General features: G+C 42.6%; 1 long non-coding RNA gene across 2 annotated transcripts in view; it reads left to right on the plus strand.

Annotated features, from left to right (window-relative positions):
• The window catches only part of LOC138919943 (uncharacterized), a 71,056-nt gene extending 52,066 nt beyond the window's left edge, over positions 1-18,990 (plus strand). Inside the window, exons 1-4 of one of the 2 annotated variants that reach the window (XR_011430536.1) lie at positions 3,896-4,478; positions 12,708-12,954; positions 13,231-16,965; positions 17,578-18,990. This is a non-coding gene — a long non-coding RNA (uncharacterized lncRNA). Of the gene's footprint in view, positions 1-3,895; positions 4,479-12,707; positions 12,955-13,230; positions 16,966-17,577 lie in introns of those variants that run through there. The other variant, XR_011430537.1, reaches the window with a different exon arrangement.
• Positions 18,991-23,940: the final 4,950 nt, after the last annotated feature.

Consider the following 23,940-nt stretch of genomic DNA (forward strand, 5'->3'; position numbering starts at 1 on the left):
TGTGCAATAATCAAAGAATGGAGCCCCTTATTTAGGCCTTTCAATACGCCGCTGGAGTACAATGTGGAATAGGAAATCTGGATTCAAGTTCTGGTCCTGCTACTTGCTTGCTATTTGAGCTCAGGCAAGTCATTTAACCTCTGTGAACTTTAATTTTCTCATTTCTAGTGTATGGGAAATGCTATATCTAACTTGTGGGATTTTAGAGAGAACTAAAGAAATAGCGTAGCGGTGCTCTCCGCCCTCACCCTCAGGATAATTCCGGTGGTGGAGCCTAACAGAATGGATGGAAGGACCCTGGCATCCTCTCTCCTCTTCTCGCAGCCTGAGAGAGGAAACAGGAGCCAGCCAAGTGCTTGGTACGCTGCAGTTTCCAGTCTGGAGCTCTATACTTTGCTTCAAAGCAAGTGTGTCTCTCGTTCATGATGTGCATTTGTGAATTAAAGGGCAGGACAAATTGTCTGTTTTCCAGTCATTTTCACAGCAATTGGTTGGTGTCATAAATTACTGTAAATCACTTGTCCTCTCAACATGGGACCTTCCTTGTGTGGGAGGAGGACACTAATCCCCCTTGGAAAGGGCTGGCCCTAGAGGCCCAGCGCCTCTCAGGAGATGGGATTTGTTAATAAGGGCAGTACCCAGACCCACAAGTGTTGGGGGACAAACTCAGGCCATGGCCTCACCGTGGGAAACTGCCCACTTGACTTGGATTTGGAGTAAAGGAGCTTGTGCAGCAGGTCCAAGGAGGGGCCGCCAGGGTGCTCTCCCCTAGACGGACGCTCTGCTCCATGCATGGATCCAGGCTTCCCACCCTCTCCCTGGGGCGCTGGGGATCAGAGAATTCCAGGCATGCTGGGAAGAGCTCAGTGATCCAGCTTTGAGAACAGTTTCAGCTCAGTCTGAGGATTGGGTAAGTTCTTGGTTTTGGAGCAGATGCTTTTAGGTGGGTGGGAGAAAAGCGAAGCAACCAAGATGCAAAGTCTGGCTTCCATTGGTCAGGGTCAGCCTGGGCTGTGGTGTTAAGGGGGTTTCACAGTCACTGTTGTTTCCGTTGCTCTGGCAACCAGAGGAGAAATACACTACGCCCAGTGCAGGTGCACTGGGGTCGAGTGGGCCGTTTCCTCCAAGCAGTCCTGGACAGCCTAGAGTCAGCGAACTTGGGCTTCTCCCAGGATGGCTAGCTGAAAGTTTGGGGTGTGGAGACCAAAGTATGGAAACGCAGAATTCAGGGGGCTTTGACTATAGGGGCTGTGGGCAGTGCACAGTGGTGCCCTCCCTCTCAGCACAGGACAGCTGGACCCGGGGCTTGAAAGTGTTGCCAGGACCTCTTGCCTCTCCCTGCTTAGCCTTCCTGGCTCTGGCAGCTGCAGCCCCAGCAGTTGCGTTCTGGATCCCACTGAGGAAGCTCAGTGCTGGGTCAGACCCAGGACTTGCAGCTCCGCCCTGGAGCTCTGATGAGAAGCCAAGGAGGGTGTCAGAGCTCTCTCACTCTGGTGCCCACCCTTGCTGAGCCTGTGGAACCTCACAGAGCCACCATGCTATGCACACCTCCAGGGGCTGTCCCTCCGTAAGGGGCTCAGGGTGACAGGCTCTGGGGTCAAGCAGACACAGGTTCAGGTCTCTATCCCTTTCCTTATCTTTGAAGTGGAAATAGTCAAACCTACTGCAAGGACTTGTGAGGAGGAAGTTTCTGTGAGAGTACCCAAGGACACACCTGGCACATAGTTGGTGCTCAGTAAACGGGGCCTTTCCCCTTGCCTAATGGCCAGAATTCAAGAAACCGCCATTTCGGATGCATTTGTACCTCCCTGAACTCACTGCTAGGTCTACTCTTTTACCACAAGTTTCAGGACCAAAGGCCTCCAGGCAACCAATCCATCAGCAAATCCTGCAGCTGTCTCCTCTCGACATACCCAGAAACTCTTCTCTCCTACCACCTCCGCTGTTTCTACCTCGTCCCAGCACCATCACCTCTTGCCTGGATTGCTGTAGTTGCCTCTGAACTGGGCTCCCCTCTTCTGTCCCTGACCACTCAATCTCTTCCCACCCGGCAGCCCAAGTGATCTTTCTACACCGTTAGATGGCACCTCTCCTCTGTTCAGAATTCAGAACTTGCCAGAGTCTGCCAATCTCATTCTGAGCCTACCCCATCAGGGCCCCCTCCTCAAGGACCTTGCTTCCTGCTCCTCCCTCCTTGTTCCTTCTACTCCAGCCACATTGGCCTTCTTGCTGCTCCTGCTAGCATGCTCCCACCCCAGGACATTTGCACTTGCTTTCCCCTCTGCCTAGTGTATTCTTCCCTCAGATATCCTTATGGCTCATGCCTTGCTTCCCTCAGCTCTCTGCTCGCCTGTCTCCTCCTCAATGAGGGCTTTCATAATGGCCTAAACATCATTCCTAATCTCCATCACTTTCTATCTCCCTGCTTACTTTTTCTTTGTATCTCTTGTCATAACTTGAAATATACACTTATGTGTTTATTTTTTTGTCTCCTCCTACCAGAATGTCAGCTCCACAGGGCGGGGAATTTCGTTCCTTCCCTCCTGAATCTCTAGTGCCTAGAACAGTGCTTGGCATATAGTATGCTCTAAATGGATATAAATTAAATGGATGAATGTATGAATGAATGGGATGGAGGAAAGGATATATACATATATATTTAAATAATCTGCATGAAGTGGAAGTTTTCATATATTTAGTGATCTTTTTCTTTAAAATCTTTCTATAGGGATATTTTCTTTGGAGAGATTTTTTTTTTTTTTTTTTGGCACCACCAATGTGGGAGCACATGCCAGTACAGCCCTGCTATATTTGAGGTCCCCATTGTCGCCCCACCTCAGATGATGATGAGAACACTCTCAGAGTGGTGGCCTGGGTGCAGGGTTCGTGTGGGGGTCCCTGCAGACTGTTTCTGGGGCACTGGTATTTTACATGCGGGAGCCCTATTCAGAGCTGTAGTTATATTTGCTGATGATGGGTGACCGAGGCGGGGCTGTGGGGGGAAGGGATGGGGACATAGAGGATATTGGAACAGGCAGGAAGATGGAAGGGAAGTAATTGAAATAATTTCCTCCAACAAGCCCCCCCATGGGTATGAAAATTAGTATCTGCCCGTAGCGAGGTAAATTAGAGGCCCCTACTGGGGCGAGGGAAATGTCTCCAATTAGGACACACTCACGTGGTTTGGCAGCTTCCAGCTAGATGCCAATGGCCCCTGGCCACCCTCTGGTTCTTCCTACACTCCCTCATATTTTTCATTAAGACTTGAGGTAGAGAGAAGGGTGAGAATCGCTTAACTTGAGAACACTGTGAGGAAAGGAGCAAAATGAAAACCCTGCCAATGGCAGGAGAGCTGCAAACTTTAATCTTCTCAAACAAAATAGACTCAGAGTTGCATCTGGAATTGTGTGTGCCTGGCAAACCTAAGGTGGAACCCCTTCGAAAAACATCGGACAGGAATCGCTTCCCCATGAAATGTGAAAAGAAGCTCCCACCCAATTATTAAGCGGCTGCATAAGAGGAAAGGAAAAGTTTGTGCAGCTAACACAACATGAGGCTTGCCAAAATCATCCTGCCCTAATTCTCTTGTCAGCAGAGCCGCTTTTCCGAAGAGCAAGTAACTCGTGATTTGGTTGCTTGATTCTGCCTGCCACTCCTGCTGTACACCCCCTACCCTGCCTAGGACCCCTGCCCAGAGCTCACCCTCTCTCCGTATTTTCACTGGTAGGGTATTCTTTGGGGCTGGAAACCTCAGAAATTCCGTTGAGAGCACAATGATCTACACTCAGGATATGAATGGCCACGAATGTCATCTTGCTTATCTCGCTCTATGCAACACCCAGCAGCTGCTGGCGCTTAACGAGGAGGCGGCACAGGGCTCTGAGAATCGTCCTGTGTGTGCTTTGTTCGTGCATTTTGCAGCTGATTTAAGAGCAAGAAAGGAACAAAACCGATCTGATGTCTTTACTCCAGAGATCATCCACATCCTTCCGAGGGCAGGAAGAGCAGGTGACTGGGACACTGGACATTTGGCAAGCTGGTGGCTTTCCTGCGTTGGCATGCTTTACCGGGGTTTTCATGAAAAGATAATGACCTTTACAGAAAACAATGACCTTTGCGGAGATCTCTAAACCCTGGCAACTCAGCAGCAAGCTCAATTCCAAAAGCATTCCTCTTGTCTTTCCCAACAGAGTTGAACAACTGGAAAGAAAGGAAGGAACTTTTTAAAAAAATCACCCAGGTTTTTGGCAAACCTTAGGCGCTCTTTCCCCCACCCTGTAATTAAGGCAGAAGTAAACAGTAAGAGAATATCAAATTGCAGCTTGCTTCAGTAATAGGTGCCCAGGTGGAGCTGCAGCTTGTGCAGACCTGTGCCTTGAGACAGAAGGGCAGCCTCTCTGGGGAGCACTCTAACAGGTCCCCAGATCTGACACATCAAGATTAAGTCCTGAAGATTTGGAGCTGAGTGACAAGAAAGGGTGAGTCATCTGGGGCATTGTTTGAAAAAAGAAAAAGTTTCTTCTCCTTCAAAGATGCCCTCTCCCCACCAGCTCTGAACTCCATCTCATTTTGGGAGGTCATCTCCTGGATGGTACTGCCTCACCTTGAAGAGGCTGGTGGGTCCAAGGAACCCAAAGGACTCCCTGCTGGTCAAAGTGTGTGTGAGGACTCTCCATCAGCCTGGCATGGTCTGTGTCCTGCTTCTGCCGCTCACCAGCTGAGTGACCCCAGACAAGTTGCTCGCCTTCTCTAAGTTTCAGTTTCCTCAGCTCTAAAAAGAAAATAATACTTACCTTATAGGGTGCCTGTGAGGCTAAAATGAAACCGTGTGAAGTTCCTGGCCTGTAAGAACCACCCAACCATTGACTTTGCATGTATCAATAGTTCATTTCTTTTTATTGTTGAGTGGTACTCCATTGTATGGCTTTACCATAATTTGTTTACCCATTCATCTATTGATTCGACCTTTGGTAGCTCCCAGTTTTTCGCTATTTGCAAATAAAGCTGCTACTTTTTGCGTACAAGTCTTGTATGGACATAGTTTCCCTTTTCTGTTGGGTGAATACTTAGGAGTAGAGTGCTAGATCATATGGTAGGTGTATGTATAATTTTTTAAGAACCTGTCACACTATTTTCTGAAGTGATTGCACCATTTTATATTCCCAACAGCAGTGTACGAGAGTTGCAGTTGCTCCATATTTTTGTCAACACTTAGTATGGTCAGTCTTTCTAATTTTATCGATTCTAATAGGTGTGTAGTGGTAAGTGATTCACATTTACTTTGGGTTGTAGTGAAGATATTTAGGTGAGTGTTCTGGGCAGCTATATCATTCATTCATTGCCTTGTGCACAGGCCTCAAAGCTTGAATATTATCTAAAGACAAACCATCATGAAATTTAATCCTTGGTGCACAGTTGATTGCATCTGACTCAGAAGATTAAGTGAATTTCAAGCAGCAGCAGCCTAATGATTCAGCACTGTAGACCCCTTAATTTTCTTCCCATCTTTCCTACTAAAGCCAAATAATTGCCATCATTTCATTACTTCACTTATGAAGCCCACGATGATCCCTGATCCATATCACCTTTAGCTCTTATTACTAATACTAACAAATATCGTAAGATTGGCAGCTCTATGAATTTTGCCCCTGTCTTTACAATAATGAGGTTAGTGAGGATGTTCACTCCTTTTTTGGATCCAAAAGAGAGGACCCACAAGGAGAAATTTAATTCTAACCTTAGTTCTAGGAATAGCTTTGTTTTTCCTGAACAAATTGTTTGTGTTCACCTGATGGATGCTGTGAATCGTGGGTGTTCCTTTCTTTATACTGGTAGCCAGAGACTCGGAGCCAAATCTTCCTTCTGCTCCATAGCGAGGAGGTGAGACTGTGTGTTGTACATTTTGCAAACTAAGCCATGCCCAGCTCCAGCTTATTTTCCTATTTGGTTTTCTATTTGCTTTACTTTCCTTACTAGTTAAAAGATTTTAAATTTAGATGATTATATATTTTAAAAATATATGTTTATAATCAGAATTCAAAAGGCATAAATTGTCTTCTCTCACTCCTGCCCCAAAGCCACCTGGTTCCCTTCCCCAGGGGCAACTGCTGTTACCGATGTGTTGCGTGTCTCTGCAGAGATAATCCCTGTGAATCTCAGCATCTTTGTGGGGTGTGCAGCACGTATCTGTCAGCAGTTTGTTGAACAAGTTGGAGTCCAACTTGGTGCACACAGAAAGGAACTTTGTTTCTGCTCATCACCAACTCTTGAAATTCACTATATTCTTTACCTGTTTGCCCACAGACAATTCTCTGGTAGATCCCTTAGTTTTACCAGTCACTTTCAGGTATTAACAGGTAGCCTCCTCTTCATTTAAAAAGTCTGGACTAATATAGAATCCAAACCTCAATCTCTCCTCCCAGTGAACACATCTCCCCTTCTCTCACTGGGGCCTGGCTCAGCTCAGATGTGCTTGGGGGCGCAGGCCACCTCCCACCTTCTCCAGCCTTGCTCTTCTGCCACTCCTCCACACTCAGTTATCTCTGGCTCTCCCAGGGTTGTGGGCCGGGTGGCTTGTAACTGCAACTTTGTTTAAGAAAATGCCCTTGGGCTACTGCAGTCTCTTCACCTATAGGTGCAGAGATCTGGGCGTGCCTGGGAGTCTGGGAGTTTGTCTCCCCATTTCCCTCACAGCCAATGACTGATGGAACAGCACAAGGCAAGCCTAGCTGCCTTGCTGTAAAACAGGACCAACTCGGAGATGTAATTTACTCTCTAGAGCTCTCTGTGGGATCAGCCCGAGGCTGGGACTGTGCTGGAAATCTCATCCTCCCTTAGCTTCTTCTCCTCCTCTGTCTTCTTTCCCCACCCTCGTACCAGATTTTCTGAACACTCTTCCTTATAAATCACTGGCTTGCACATGAAGCCTCATTTCAGGGTCTGCTTCTCAGGAACGCAACCTAAGACAGCAGATGTCTGACAGTCTGACGCTGTTGAAAGTCCCTTGAGTTCGCTCACTAAGGCCCTTACCCATAGTTTTCTTGTCGTGGCTGAGGCCTCTCTGGAGAGGGCTACTTACAACTCTCCCCTCACATCCTGGCTTTCAGGGTCCACCCCTTTGACTCTTGACTGGGGTCTTTAACTCTGACTATTCAAGGGCACAGCTCAGTGTACTTCAGTCATCGCACGTCGTCCCTTCTTCGTCTAAAAATGTTGTTAATTATTTCATACATACATGCTCAGGATTTAGAACATTTACCTTCTGTTGTGTAAATAAAATACTCACATTTGTCTAGCTGTTCTCCCTCAGTTAATTGGATGAAATACACATAATAACCAGCAGTTCTTTTAGTGAGGCCTATCTGTTCTCTTCGTTGGGTAATATTTGGTTCTAGTAACGTCCTCAAATGAAAAACTTCAGTCACTGAGCTCTTGCATTTTCAGAAATGTTTACCTATTGTCTTTATACTTCTATTGATGGATAATAAAATTCTTGAGTCACACTTTCTTTCCTGGAGGACTTTGTTGGCATAGCTTCACTGTTTCTAGCACTGATTTTTTTCACTTTCTATGAGTGACTCCGTATTTTTTTCAGGATACTAAAAGAATTCTTTTTATCTTTGAAGTTGAACAATTGTTCTGTGATATTTTTTCCTAGGGACAAGATGTATCTTTCAATTTGTAGATTTAAATCTTTCCTTTTTTATTGGAAAAATTATATGGCTTTTATACCTGAAGGATCAATTTTATTATTCAAAATGTTGCGCTCGCTCCTGAGATTGGCTGATGGAGCTGGATTTGAAGAAGAGCTAGATTTGATTTAGCATTTTAGAGAAGGCAGACCACGCTGCAAGGACAGCCTTGTCCTGGGGGAATGCCACCTGTGATACAAGCAGAAGTCACTTTGAATTGTATCTTGAAATATGTTACTGTTCCATTGTTTAGGTTTTCTTTTTCAGGGATGTGAATTTTGCTCATATTTTCTCACTTAATCTCTTCCATATTTATCATCTTTTTCTCTGAACTTTTTTTGGTAGCCATTTGTTTGCTTCCTTTTTGTTTTACTCACTTTTCTCACCACATCCTCCATGTCTTTTACTATATTTGCAGCAGGGTCTAGTCTCCTTAGTGCCACATTCAATGTGAACTTCATTTTTGTGATGCTATAGTTTTTTCTTCCGCTTCTTTTTAGATACTACCAGTTCCTGTTTCATCTACTTCTGTCTTTTTGTATTTTCCCTCAGTGCTTATATGTCTACTCTGTGTTCTTTGTTTACAGTGGCAACTCTGGGTATTTTCTCTTTGCTAAGGAACACATCACTGTATTGTCTCTCCTCTCTACCACTTCCCCGGAACTCCCATGGTAATGGAGCTTTCCAAGGATGTTGGATTCCAGTTCTACTTGGGAGGCAACAAGGACTAGTGGGCTTGAGAGTTGGACAGAATTTTGTTCAAATTTTGACTCTGCTACTTAAAAGTTGGGTTATCTTGAGGAGATTGGTCTCTCTGAGCCTCAGTTACCTCATTTGTAAAACAGATAGGACATTACTTCATAGTGTTGTTGTGAGGATTGGATGAAATAAATAAGGCAAAGGGTCTTGCTCAGAGTCTGGATTACTCAAAGTGCTTAATAAATGTTCCCTTTCTGTTTTGTTTTTTCCTAATTAAACTGATAGATAGATGTAAGCAATTTTACCATAACAAGAAGAGACTTTGTCTTAAATGCTCTTTAATTTAACCACTACCCTAAAGCACCCATCATAATAATAATATTAGAAAATATTTATTAAAGGTTTACTATAGTCTAGGAATTTTCCTAACTTTCTTGCATATATTAGTCATTTAATTGTTCATCATCTCTATGAGGTATGTCATATCATTACATCCATTTTACAGTTGAGGACACTGAGCCTTGAGTAACTTCTTGCTCAAGGTAGTAAGTGACAGATCCATAAATTGGTCCAAACTCTAACTTCAGTGGCCATGTCTTAATCACTAAAAAATATTGTTTATGCAATGGGATCCTTCCCTGTGCTGGGAGCTATAGCAGAAGCAAAAAAGTGTGAGTTATCATGCCTGATCTTAGGAAACTCACAGCACACATGTATATACACATTGCATAAACAGTTTTATAAAAACACAGTTGGTTCACATGCCTAGTACTTGAAGTAAGGACTCTCATTCCCAATTAGATAGAATGAGCTTTGAGATAGTACTTAGACGATGCTTTCTTCCCTGGGGATGAGAGCCTTGAACTACAATTTCTCATCCTTGTCCCTCTATTTTTAGGTGGCCTACTAAAAGTGAGTGACTTCCAAATCATTTAGATTATTGGGTTTTCTCAGCATGTGGATGTCTTAAAAATGTACCCAGGATTTGTTCTAATCAGGTGTGGTAAGACAAACAGACACAGAAATGATTGTCATGAAGGAAGAATTTTGTGCTCACAGATCCCTAGAAACATGAGGCACAACACACCAGGCCATGCAGGCAATATAGGGAAGCAACAGAATTGATCAGGGGTCAGAGAGAGAGCGAGCAGAGGATGGCCCAGAGCCTTTACTAGGGTTTTCCTGGGAAGGAGTGGGTGGGGCAGGGAAGGTACACTGAGTAAGTTTAGAATTGAATAATTTTGGCAGGCTCTGAGCTATAGGGGTGGTCCCTAGTTGTCTGGTTCCTGGCCCTGGGGTGATTTAGGGTAGTGGGGATATTGGTGTGGTGTGTGAGAATTTGATAAAGGAGATGGAGTTGGGAGTGTGGACCCTGCATTGGTTGGTTTGTTTATTAAAGGCTCCCTCCCAGGGGACTCATTTGCTATCTAGGAATTAGCTAGCTCTGAAAGGGGCAATCTCTCTAGGATCAACGCCTCAAATGCCAGAGCATCAAGAATATAGGAAATAAGAAAATGTAGTCAAGACAGTATCCATGATTGTGTGTGTGTATATGAATGCTGTAAAGAAATGATTGGTGTTTAATGCCCTTCTTGGGAGGGGACAGGAGGGGAAGTTGAGGGGAAAATTGAGCAGGTAATGAGGACTCCATCAAAAGAAATAGGCTATGCTCTACCGTTTATCAAAATATTTTTTCATTTGGAAAATGGAGGAAGTATTATCTGACCGAATTGTTAAGGAAATTCCTATAAAAACCCAGAGACTTAATGCTGTGCTTGAAAGGAACTACGGAAAAGCAACACAGTATTTAAATTCATTGTTTAGCATGCGCCGACTTTAAATTGCTCTAGAAATGAGTTTGTGCTTTGACAGTTTTTTGGTGCACATAGCATACACAAAGCCAAAGTGAAAAAGTACAGAATCTTAAGAACTGTATCGTTTGGGTTTCTCCAGACTAAACAAAAATTTCCAAGTAGGGCCAGATAAAAAGATGTTTCTGAACCTCCCATTAGGGAACTGAACTTGCATACAGTGCAAGAGTGTTGGATAAAGGGCCTTGCCCTGTTTCTATTCATGGTACGTCTCTTGCCTTTGGGCAGAGTGTGAGAACTCAGCCATATCAGGGAACAGGTTTGTTGGAATTCAGACAGTGAGTGTTTCCTCTAGATTACAATTGATTCTTTCCATAAAAAATATTTTTCTAGGCAAGTAGTTCCATAATTTATTAGCTTCAAGGACTGACAAAGTCAAATGGAGATAAACTTTGGGAGAAAATGAATAGGAGTTTTTAGAAGATGCAGACCACAGCCCTTTGGAGACCTATCATTTGCTGTCATTGTGGGGAACCCACCATCAGTGTGATATGAATGCCCTGTGAACCAGCGCCATTCTGCCCTCTTTTTGCCACCTGACAGTCTTATCTCCTACAAGCCAGTGCACCAGTGTGAACTGATAATCATAGACATTTATTTAGCTGCTACCAAGTCTTTTGTGCCTTCCTTTCAGTATTTGGCCAACTGAGTTTCCAGGATCCGTTTTACTGCTTTCTCTTAAAGCAGCCCAAAAAACCAGTGAAGATATCCTCACTTCAGAAGCCTTGACTTTACTGACGTTTCCATTGTTTTCTCTTTTAGATCTAGAAACGCTGGGTACTCTCTGAGTGGGAGCAGGGCTCCTCATCTCTGCTCTGGAGGCTGGTTCCCAGGAGCTGACCCTGAGTTCCCCCAGCAGTAGATTCTGCTGCACGTGCATTCAAACACTCTATATCCAGCCTTCTGGCCATGTCTCTTCTGGTTCAGAGCTTGACTTGGTCACCAAATTCTAAGTTAATAACAAGTAGGCTGGACAAGGAATACTTGTGGAAATATTATCTCTTTGGCTGGTTACTTCCTTCCTGTTTTCCTAGTTCCCACTCCATCTTTTCCAATTTTTCCTTCTTCTCTACTTCTACCCTCTCGTCTTTCCTCTTCTCCTCTCTCTCCTATAGATATCAATTAAGCACCTGCTGGATGCTAAGGAAGACCTAAAGATAAATAAGACTAAGTTCCTGCCATTGAGATGCTCATTATAAGGAGAGCTTTATAGCAAATAATGATAAGATAGTATGCATTCAAAAATGGGTTTCATTGTGCATGCCCCTGTTCCTTGTCCCCTACATTCTGTCGGTCACTGGGTCCTACCAGACTTGAAGCTTCCTCAGATCTCCAATTTGATCCTTTCCTCTTCATTCTCTACCTGCTCTTCCTTGGAGACACGACCCAGTCCTATTACTTCAGCCTTCACTATATGCTAGTATCTTCTAAGTCTACCTGTCCAACCCAGAGTGGTTCCTACTCGGTTCCAGGTCCATAGAGTCAGCATCCAGCTCAGTGACTGAGACAGAAGGGAGGGGCATTAGCATGGCCAAAGGAATACAGGAAGATGGTAAAGAGGAAGTACCCTTTCAGCTGGTTTTATATGGATTTCTGCTAACATAGCTGGCGGAATTCAGATGCCGTGTACCTTTGTTGGCGCACAAGTACAGTGATTAATGAGTAAACTTAGATTTAGACTTCAGGACTCTGGAAGGTATTTGTCAAGAATGCTTTCTTCCTTACCTCAGCCCTCAGAGGTAGACTTCAGGGCCCTTGGGAAGAGTGGAGCCTTTCTTTTTCTGGACATAGGTGCTGGCAGGATTGATTGGATTGGACAGTGGCAAGTGGATGAAAGGTTGCAGTGGCTCCCATTCTGTAGTCCAGAGGGGGAAGTTAATAGCACCTCCTGTTTTGTTTTACTCAGGCCAACTTGCCTGGAAAGACAGACAATGCTTGGCTTGCTCCGATCTGTGGGACTTAGCTTTCTGAGCTGGGAAAGGCACTGCTTTTCAGATTGAAGAATCCCTAGTGCCAAAGGCACTCATATGTTTGGCGTTGATTACTTGAGGTCTGACCTGTAGACGGAATGCTGTGACTTGATCCTCCCCACAGTAGTCAGTTTCTACAGGATAAATACTAGTTTTCTGAATGTTAGTTCTCAACCGGCTGGGCCATCTCAGCTTCATCCTAATCCTTTTTAAGGTCATATACAAAACTCACCTTTAAAACGATTAATCTCTTGAGGTGGGATAATAGGTGATTATACTTTCTTTATACTCTTCTGTGTTTTCTGAACTCCAGTTAATTTATATTAATTTATTAACAGGAAAATTTACAAATTACCTTTTATTTTTTTGTTTTTGAGGAAGATTAGCCCTCAGCTCACTACTGCCAGTCCTCCTCTTTTTGCTGAGGAAGCCTGGCTCTGAGCTAATATCCATGCCCATCTTCCTCTACTTTATAGGTGGTACGCCTACCACAGCATGGCTGCCAAGCAGTGCCATGTCCGCACCCGGGATCCGAACCGGCGAACCCTGGGCCGCCGAGAAGCGGAACGTGAGAACTTAACCACTGCACCACCGGGGCGGCCCCTACAAATTACCTTTTAAAAAATAAAAAGAGATCATTCAAAGGGTGGTGACATGATACACGGTATAGATGTGCGCATGTACTCAACTGAAAGAGGAATGTTAACAATATAATGAAATTAGGTGGGTTTCCGTTTTTTTACAATTTCACAGAAAGGTCTTACAAAAAATGACTACTGTTTCCTTTAAAGCATTGCTTGGGAGGCTTGTCACCTATTTTTGTAATACTGCTACTGCTTACTGTACTTTTTTTTAAATCACACTTTTGAATTGTGGATATTTTTTAATTGTCTCATTTATAGCTTATCATCCCTTATTTATTTATTTTTTTGTTGAAGATTTGCCCTGGGCTAACATCTGTTTCCAATCTTCCCCCCCCCCCTTTTTTTTTTCTTTTAGTGTGAGCTGCCGTCACAGCATGGCCACTGACAGACAAGTGGTGTGCTTCTGCACCTGGGAACCAAACACTGGGCTGCTGAAGTGGAGCACATTGAACTTTAACCACTGGGCCATTGGGGCTGGCCCCATATCATCCTTTTTAAGAATGATTTTGATTATGATTGTAAGCTGGACCAACATCTGTCTTAATTAAAGAAAGCTGTAATTATAAAATAATGAGTTTCATTTTATCTGTCATTCTGTTATTTGCTGCTCATGAACTAGCTCTAGGGACAATTTCAAAGAGGAGGTTTTTGTTGGAATAAGTATCTTCCTAGGTATTATTATTATTATTATATTTTTTGGTGAGGAAGATTGTTGCTGAGCTAACATCTATGCCAGTCTTCCTCTATTTTGTATGTGGGACACTGCCACAGCATGGCTTGATGAGTGGTATGTAGGTCCGCACCCAGGATCCAAACCCACAGACCTCTGGCTGCCAAAGTGGAGCATGTGAACTCAACCACTATGCCACCAGGCTGGCCCTCCCTAGGTATTATTCCAAAGGAATCAATATTTATAATGGGTATGTTTAATTTAATCTCACTTGGTTTTTTTTTTTTTTTAAATTCTAGAGTATTCTATGTACATTCTTTTAAGGGATTGTACTATAAGCTGATTAAAACAATTATTTGTGTGTGGTTTGCTCCTAAAAGTCTTAAATAGCAAAGTGTGTAATTATAAAAATGCCACAAATACATAATATTTTAATGTTGTTGATACTTCTTGGTATAAGGTTATAAATATTTAAGGTAAGAGAAGGTACCAGCATTCTTAGGAGTTAAGGATAGAGACTGAACAAAGAAGGATAGAATGGGATTTACCGAAGTTTTATACATAACATTGCTTCTCTACATTGAAGCCTAGGATTCTTGAAAAAAGAACCTTGGTTGCTGGCTTATTCAGAGACAGTGAGTACAATCCTTGATGAACACCAATGATATGCTGATTATGCCTTTAGCAACAGAGCCTGGATCTAATTCTGGTTCACAGAATAGGAAAGTTGGAAAATATTTAGGAGGATTTCCCTGGAGACTATGGTACCAGATACCCTCAGCCAGCACATACCCTGGGAACACACTAGGTCCCCTCCCCACCCCATGTAACCCTGTGCTTGGAAAACATGTTTTACTAACCTCCTTCCCTTTATCTACAAGGCTGGCTCTGACCTCGCCCTCAACTAGAAAACCACCCTAGATGCCATCAGTTCCTTGGCACTCCACAGGGAAGAAATGATTCCTATTGAATTATCTCAACTCCTTTGAAGGTGGTTTGGCAACCTTTTGTTTGTCAAGATGAGCCCCCTTCTTCACTCCCCCACCACACGTTCTGTCAAGCAAGCCCATGAGAGAAAGGACAAGGGATTAAATGGAGGCAAGGAGCTCCCATCTACCTACTCATTCTGCTGTCTGTTTGTGAGGCACCTGCCCCTGGATTTCTAGTTAAACCAGAAGTTTGCATTCATAACTGAGAGTTGGCTCTCTTCCTGGGTTCTACTCAGGAGCCTAGGCTGCCAGCCCTGAGCCAATCACGGGGCCAGTGTACTCTAGGATTAAGTGGTGCTTCCCCCATCTCTGCTCTTTGGAGGATATAGTGAATGCTCCATAAATAGCAGTTGAATAAGTGAATTACTCAGTAATTCTCTACAGGGAGAGATGGGAGGATATACTTCTCCAAACAGGACATGGTAGAATGTTGAAGTTTTTCTGGGGGTTCCATGGAAGTGGAGTGGGAGATTCTAACTTAGAAAAAGCATTTTCAATATTATTTTAATTTTTTCAGTGTTTATTGAGATGTAATTTCCATATTATAAAATGCAGGCATCTTAAGTGTGTACCTCAAAGACTTTTTACCTATTTATATACCCATGTGGCCGTCACCTAGATCAAGATCTAAAACATTTCCATCACTCCAGAAAGGTACCTCATGCCCCCTCCACTCAATAGCACTCAACCGCCTCAGCTCAGGGTAACGCTTATTCTTATTTCTAGCTTCATGGACCGATTTTGCCTATTCTTGAAAGTCATATAGAATTCTGAAGTTGTACTCTTTAGTGGCTGACTTCTTTGAGTCAACATAGTTTTTTGGAAAATTTTCTATGTTGTTGCAGGCCACCAAGTTCATTTCTTTTTATTGCCATATAGTGTTCCACACATGGAAGGTAGTCGCCTTGTATATTTATAACAATTTCTTTATCCATTCTTCTCTTGATAGACGTTTGTATTATTTCTAGTTTTCTACTATTATGAATAAAACGTCCATGAGCATTCTTATACAAGTCTTTTGTGTGCATATACACTCATTTCTCATTGGTATAAACCTAACAGTCGAATTGCTAAGTCGCAGGGTAGATGATGTTTATCTTGATTAGAAATCACCAAACATTTTTCTAAGACACTTATAACATTTCATTCCCATCAGCAATGTATGACATTTCCAGTTACTTTACATCTTTGACAACGCCTAGTATTGCCAGTCTGTTTTCCCCCTACCATTCTGATGGGTATATTGTAGTATATCATTGTGATTTTAATTTGTATTTCACTGATGACTAAGGATTTTTAGAATGTTTTCACTCTCTTATTGGCCATATAGATGCTACTTTTTGTGAAGCACTTATTCAGATATGTTGCCTATTTTTAAGTTGGATTGTCTTTTTATTATTGATTTTTTTTATATATTCTAGATATGAGTCCTTTGATAGGTATCATATTGTACATATTTTCTTAGAGTATGGCTTATCTTTTCACTTAACGGTGTCTTTTGATAAGTAGAAGTTGTTAATTTGGATGAAATACTATTTATTACTTTTTCTTTTATAATTAATGCTTTTAGTGTCTAAGAACTTTCTGCCCATTCCAAGTTACTGAAGATATTCTCATGTTTTCTTTTAGAAGCTTTATCATTTAGCATTTTTAGCTTTCGTTTTAAGGTCCATCTCAAATTACTTTTTGGTATGGTGTGAAGTAGAGGTCAAAGTTGATAGTTTTTCATTTGATATCCAATTGTTCCCACAACCATTTATAAGAACCTTCTTTCCACATTGATCTTCATTGGTGCCTTTGTTGAAAATCAAGCATCTGTATATATGTGTTTCTATTTCTGATCTCTCTCTTCTCTTCCACAGCTCTCTTAATATCTCTTAGTGACACCACCACACCATTTTACGTACTGTGGATTAGCCTACAGTAAGTCCTGAAATCCGGTGGTCTAAGTTCTCCAAATTTTTGTTTCTTCTTTAACTATTATCTTGGCTATTCTAGTTTTTGTATTTTCTTATTTTTATTTAGAATCATCTCTTCAATTTCTCCTTTAAAAGAGCATGTTGGAATTTTTTGTTGGCATTGCATTGACTCTAAGAAATCAATGGAGGGAGAAATTAACTTTTCCCGAGAGATTTCTGTTTATTTAGGTCATTGTAAAAGGAAGAATAATATTTAATGTTAAAAGATAATTTGTGAGGATGGAGTTCCTTTCAAGGAGTGGATTGCTTTTTTTTTTTTGTAACATAAGGCATGATCTGGAAAGAGAATTGGAAGACCCAGGAAGAACTGAATTGCTCTCTGAAATCAAGTGACAGAAAGTCTCTGTGGTGCTTTGAGGAGTGAAGAAAAATGGGGGTACTCACAACCTGGGGTGAATTGTGAAGATAAAACAATAGCCCTCGAACCGTTAGAAACCAGAAGACAGTAAGAGGTAAACTATAACTTAGATGGACTCTGAATGTGGGGCCACCTTTCTTTACTCTAAATAGAAGGTGACCCTAAGAGCTGAGATGGTGTCTAATTCTTTTAAAAGTTTTATAAGTTAAGGAATATCTTAGAGAGCAGAGAGTTGGGTTATATTTGGAAAACAAACAGAAACAAATGTTATTGTTTTTGAAACATAAATACCAGAGAGGACCTCTGTAGCACCCACTTTTTCCCTTAGGTGGGAGCTCTCTGTGAACTACCCCATCACCATATGAACATAGATAGTAATTCAGACAGAATGACCTATTAACTTCAATTGGACACTTTGCAATTTGTCTGAGTTTACAGAAGTGTACAAAACCCATGCGATATAGTTCTCAAAGGTTAGTATTGTCTTGGAAAAGCTTGCGTCATGATGGGGATGCTGTTTCTAAAATGGCCCCAATGGTCCTACCTCCTTGTATGTGCTCCCTTGTGTAACCACTTTGTTTGCGTGTAGGCTGGGCCTGGAGACTTATTTCTAAGGAGTCGAATACAGCAAAAGAGAAGGGCTGAACATCTAAGACTGGGTTATCAAAGACTGATTTCTGCCTTGTTTGCTCTCTCCCTCGTGCAGGCACTCCCTCTCGCCCTCTCACTTGCTCACTCTGATGAAGCGAGCTGAGCTGCCCTCTTCTGAGCTGCCCTTCTAAGAGGCCCATGTGGCAAAGGACTGAGGGCCACCTCACTGAGAGACCAAAGCCCTCAGTCCAACAGCCCTTGAGGAACTGAATCTTGCCAATTCGGTAACTTGACTGAGTTTGGAAGTGGATCCTTCCCCCGTTTATCCAAGAGATGGCTGCAGTCTCCGCTGACACCTTGATTGCAGCCTTGTGAGAGACCCAAAGCTGGAGGACCCAGCTAAGCCACCGCCAGATTCCTGACCTACCGGAACTGGAATAATTACACAACAACAGATAATTAAGACAAATGATAATGTTCATAACTAGCATTCTTGAGTGTTAGCTGTATGTCAGGCACTGTGCTAAGTGATTTACGTGTGATTTCTCTTTTCATCTTCACAGCAGTCCCATGAAGAAGATAGTAGTAAGCTCATTTTATAGATGGGGAAACTGAGGCTTAGAGGAATTCGCCAAAGTTACAGAGCTAGTGAGTAAACTCAGAGTGTAAACCTGTGTAGTCTTGCTCTAGAGCCTGGGTGCTTAAACAGGGTGTTCTGTTTGCTCTGCTACATCAACTAATCCCTCTCATCCTGAATACACTTTTTGCTGAACTGGCTGGTTTTTTAAATGGAACTACATTGCTGTTTTTGAATAAAGTAATCCCAGGCCTGGGCCCTTGGTCACCTCAGAGATGGGCAGGCAAAAGCCAGAGACGGGACCAGCAGCCTTGTGTGAAAAACATATTCCGAGCACTTGTGTTCTTTGATTTGGAGCTGACATTTGTCCTAGCCGTAGTAACGGAGGAGAGGGAAGGATGAGAGTGGGGAAGGGTGATTCATTATTTCAGCTCTTGTGTCAGCATATCAGACTGTGAGGATGAAAACAAATCAAGAGAGAATGTTGTTGGGATGGTTCGGATATGTTTCAGTTGGGACCTACCAAGAAAAAAGGAAATAATACGTAAAGTGTTGTGATGTAAAACAATTATTGTGAGAATAGTTATATTGCTTTTAAAAAAAAACTATTTTGGAAATAGCTTTTATCTCTTTTAATGTAACAGTAGTTATTATTACATGCTTGATATAATAAAAACATGAATAGAACAACTGAGAAAATTATAGAGAGTGGATATCACCCCCAGTCCCACCCAATAGCATTAAACAGATGGATAGTTTTTACTGTTTCATAATATGTTTGCCTCTTATTACGGCTATCTTTTCATGTCAATAACTAGGTCGACATCATTGTTTGCAGTGTTCTGCTGTTAAGTATGTTAAATCATTTATCCAAAATAATTTCCTGGATATTTAAGTTGCTTCCAGTTTTCTGTAATAAACAACTCCATGAAAGGTCACTTTGTACAGACATTTTGTGCGTTTGTCTCATGATTTCTTTAGAATAAATTTCTAGATGTGGAAGAGTTAGGTCAAAGGGTTTGCATATTTTAGATTTTTGTAGGTCTTGCCAAATTGCCCTCCAGAAAGGTTGTACCAAAATTAAATTCCCACCAGCAGTTAATGAGAGTGCCGACTTCCTATACCCTCACCAACAATGGGTATTAGCATCTTTTAAACCTTTGCCCATCTGATAAGTGAAAAGTAGCATCTTGTTGCTTTAGTTTGTATTCCTTTAATTACCAGAAAGATTAGGAATTCTTTCTTATTGGTCATTTGTGTTTCTTCTCATATGAATTATCTTTATATGCCATTTTACCATTTTTCCATTGCATTGTTTATAAACTTTTTATTAAAAAGTTTATAAATGCAGGAATTTAACACTTTTTCTTTTCCGTATGCTACATTTTACCCCGGTTTGTAATCTTTCAACTGTACTTTAATTTATTTGTTTAGTTTCTTGCTCTGTTGACATTTAGAATTTTTATGTCATCAGTTCTATCCATCTTTATATTTATAGTTTCTGACTTTGTTATGCCTAGAAAAGCCTTTTTTTCTGGCCAGATAATTTTTTGGTCTGGATGGCTATAAGGAACCAACATTTTGAGGCAGATTTGGAAAGCAAAATGTGGAAGACAATAAATTACAAAAGCACTCTTCACCCTTATAGGCTTCATGTTTCCCCTGGGACTTCTGCATTTGCCATTACTCTGATTAATGACAGTAAAGAAAACACCTCAGGAATTTTCATATATGTTGATTTGAATACACATACCTGCATAAAGTTCAGTGTTTCTCCTTGGGCTACATTCTTCGGTAATAACAAAGAAAAAGTTGTAAATATATTGGTTTATCCCATTATAATTCTAACAACAGAACTATATTATAAAATGACTAACACTCATAGCATGTTCTATACTTCCACAAAGTTATTTCACATACATGATTCATTTAATCTTATGACAACACTGCAAGTTAACTGTTATTATTTTCCTTTTACAGATGAGGATATTGAATTTGCCAGTGGTTAAATGACTTGGCCACTGTCACATGATCAAATGCTGGCAGAGTCAGGACTCAAACTCATGTCTTTTAAATAAAAATCCAGTGTTCCTCCCAGTTATCAAAATAGTAATTATGATTTTTTCAGCTGCTGAATGTAGCCAATGGGAAGTTCAGAATTTTCGTTGCTTTTAGCAACTTTGATCTTACACAAGGAGCTTCTTGGGTTTTCCCCTCAATTTGGTCGTGAGAAGCAGTGGATTGCCACTTGTTAAGCTATGATTGCTGTCTCCTTCCTAACACTGTCCACAACTCAGGGCAGCTCCTTTATTTAACATATCTCATTCAATGGAAGCACACATTCTTTAGTGGATGACTATCCACTGGTAAACTGTGGAGCTGTTGCTACTCTGGTAGAACAGATTGGCAAGGATTTCCTCTATTAATGATGTAGAAAGACCTACCCTGGAAAGATCAAAGTTGGTATGTGGTTTTATAGATGAAACACCTGCCTTTGGAGACTCAAGAAAGTGTTGGAAAGCACATGGCTCTGGTCTGAACACATGCCTTCTCACATGACTGATTCTGCCTGGCTTTCTCCCTCTTCCCCTCCCCTCCTTCATCTCCCTTTCTCTTCCTCATTCATTCACTCATCTATTTGTTCAGTGCACATCTATTGAGCATCTGCTATGTGCCAGGCACGTTGACTGTTGCAGGAGAAAAGGGATAGATAACATGCTTCCCCTGTTTTTGAAGAATGAGGCAGAGAAACCATAACTTACATAAGCTGTGAGTCCAGCCTTGCAGGTGTTGGGTGCTGTTGATGTTACCCACATCAATGGCCTAAACTTGGACAACCCTAAACCTCCATTTGTCCTTCAGAGTGGGAAGTCCAGCTTTCCCCAGGGTTTCCTTCCCCTGAAATGCCCAAGAATCTCCAGGGTATTTATTTGTATCAAAAGGATTAGATAGTACTGAAAGTTCTCATGCCTCTATAATAAATCTAGAACTTAGTTTTCCTACACACAAGAAATCTGTAGGTGTTGGATTGGAAGCTACATACCAAGAAATAGGCCACTTTCTGTGCATTGTTGTTGCTGTTGCCCAACAAAACAAAACACAAAGCTGGAACAGACAGCCGTCTACTTCTGCTTTCCCTGTGTCTTCTCTTTGATAGAGCAGCCCTCCTCACGATCAACGCTTCAGGGGAGCAGAAACTTCATTCCTTTCACCAGGTCACGCTAGCAGGGACAGAACTGACACACAAACCTAGATGCACATTTGCTTCCCAGCTCAGCTCCCTGCCCAACCCCAATGGCCGTGGTCAGCTCACGCCCATCTACTGGAACCAGTTCAGACCTCTCCATGCCGGCGTGTCTAACCTAATTTCTCCAGTCCTTTCCCCCTCTGCTTTGCCTCTTCCTACCCCAGAAGTTACCTATTGCCTGATGAAAGGCGCTAGGAGCATATATCCCTTTCAGAGTCACCTACCTCTTCCAGCACAGGGGTGTGGTATCTCCCCCACCCCAACAAACAAGAACAGCATCTTTTGAAATTGATACATTTCCCCCCCAAGTCTGGATTATTTATTCTTATCCATGGTCACCTGTTTATACTCCAATACAGTGTGATCCATGTTAACAGGAACATGGTATTTCCTTCACAGAGGAGATAGTACTTAGGCTGGCTCATAAAGGATGAGTGGGTGTTTCCTCAGGCATACAGGCAGAGAATGTCACTTGTGGCAGAATTATAAGGACATTCCAGGCATAGAGGAAGAACACAGTGGAGGAGGACACATAATTCACTGTGATAGGAGCCTTGGGTGCATGTAGGAATAGCAGGCTATGGAAGAGGAGAGATAGGCATAGGCCACATGTGCATGCCACGGAGGGACCTGTAGCCACTCAGGGTACAGATATAGTGGACCCAGCATCTTTCCATAGCCCAGCAGTAGTAGCTGGGCCCTTCTAAACAGAGGGGGCAGAGGACAGGAAATTGTATCAAAGAATCCTCCTGGTCTTGCTGTGGCAGCTGAACTTTGATCCGTTGGAGCTGCTGTGGCCATTATCTTGTCCTACTCCTTGTTGGCTGGATATTCTCCAGCTAGAACTCTCAGTCTTACTCTGTGATTGAGTGGGGCCACTGAGAGTCACAGAGTTTTTAGCAATACAGATTGTATCTCAGCCATGCTCAAGTGGCTTCCCATCTCCCTAGAATAAAATGTAAAGTCTTTATCAGAGTCTTGCGTGATTAGGCACTTACCTTTCTCTCTGATATCATCGTTTATTAATTTTCTCTCTTGCTGCTTGTATTCTAGCCACACTGGTCTCCTTGCTGTTCCTCCTGCACCCTAAGCAGGTTCTAACCTTCTTGCTTTTGCACTTTCTATTCCTACTGCCGTTCTATTCCTGGGCCATTTTTCTCTTAGGTGTCCACATGGCTTGCTAATGTCATTAAGTCTCAGCTCAAATGCTGTCTCCTGAGAGGGACTTTTTCTGATCACGCTAACTACAATATCTCTCTGTCCCTTTAGCTTGCTTTATTCTACTGCCTGCCGCTTACCACTGCCTGATCCTAAATGATGCATTTACTTACTTGTCTTTTGTCTTTCTCCTTCATTAGAATATAAGCTCCATGAAGGGAGCGACTTTGTCTATCTTGTGCTTTGCCAGATCCTCAGCACCTAGAACAGTGCCCGAGACATAGTAGGTGCTCGATAAATATTTGCTAAGTAGATGAATGAATGAATGAGTGAATGGAAGAGTCTAGCCTCCAACCCCTTGAAGAAAAGAGCATGGTACAGGGCAGAGAGATCTTGGCCATAGGAGGAGAAAACCAAGAGGACACTCCTTTACAGCACCATCTCTCAGCTACAGAGGCAGAAATGATCATTTGCTGGCTCTGGGAACTTGCTGACTAATACTGTAAGGGCTCCAGGGAGCAGATCATTGCATAGACCTGTGCTTTCTGGAAAGTAGCCTTGGTGTGCTCCACATAATCTAAAGATGAAGGGTCAGTTTTTGACCCGAGTGGGAAGATTACCAGGTCCCACTGTATTGAAGACGAGATCAATGCAAGGAAAGGTTGGAAGCGATGGATATAGATGTCCAAACCTTTTCGGTTTGGAAGTATAGTTTTTCTCTTGCTCTGACTTGTCATTGAGTCAGAACTTCCTGAGCTGTGTAGAATTCCTTGCTTAAGCCTGGCTGCTCCTCACTAGCTCTGCAAAGCTCCCGGGAGTCTGCCTATGGCTCATTTACAGGAAAGAACCTGGGGCCACTCTTTCAGTTCACTGCACACGAGCTGCCCTCTCTGGACTTGGGTTTCCCTACAAGCCCTCTGTACAGCCCCAATCAGCTTTCTGTGGTTGGAAGTCCTGTTTACTGCTTCCTTCCATTCGCTGTTTACAATAAATAGACTGGGGCCCTCAGGGCCAGTCATGCTCAATTTGACGCAAGGATGGGTGAGACTGGCTGAATAGCACGGAGTTGGGTAACAGGAGATAATGCATCCCTTCTCCTCCCCTGAGATGCAATTTCAGTTGTTCCCACAGTATGTTTTCATTGTACAGTAGATGCAAGAGCTCCAGCTAGTGTGAGAACCGAGCCCGGATAAGAAAAACACAGTGATGGCACAGTTCCTGCAGGGCTCCCATGCTCTTTTCTCAGCATTAAGAAAACCCAGCAATGTCTGAACAGCTGACCTTGTGGTGTGTTGGTAGGTTTGCACAATTCCCGAGGGTCATGTTAGCATATGCATTTCAAGGGGGAGATCAAGCTGACTTTGGAAAAAGCAAGATTTAGGTGCAATTGAGACTCGACTTTCATCTACATTCTCCCTGAGCCAGAGGAAAACAGTTGCCGAAGTCTCCCCAGGCACACAGACATGCCTGGGTCACAGTGATAGAAGCAGCTCAAC

The sequence above is a fragment of the Equus caballus genome, chromosome 21 (genome assembly GCF_041296265.1).
Source record: "Equus caballus isolate H_3958 breed thoroughbred chromosome 21, TB-T2T, whole genome shotgun sequence".
Classification (NCBI taxonomy): Eukaryota; Metazoa; Chordata; class Mammalia; order Perissodactyla; family Equidae; genus Equus; species Equus caballus.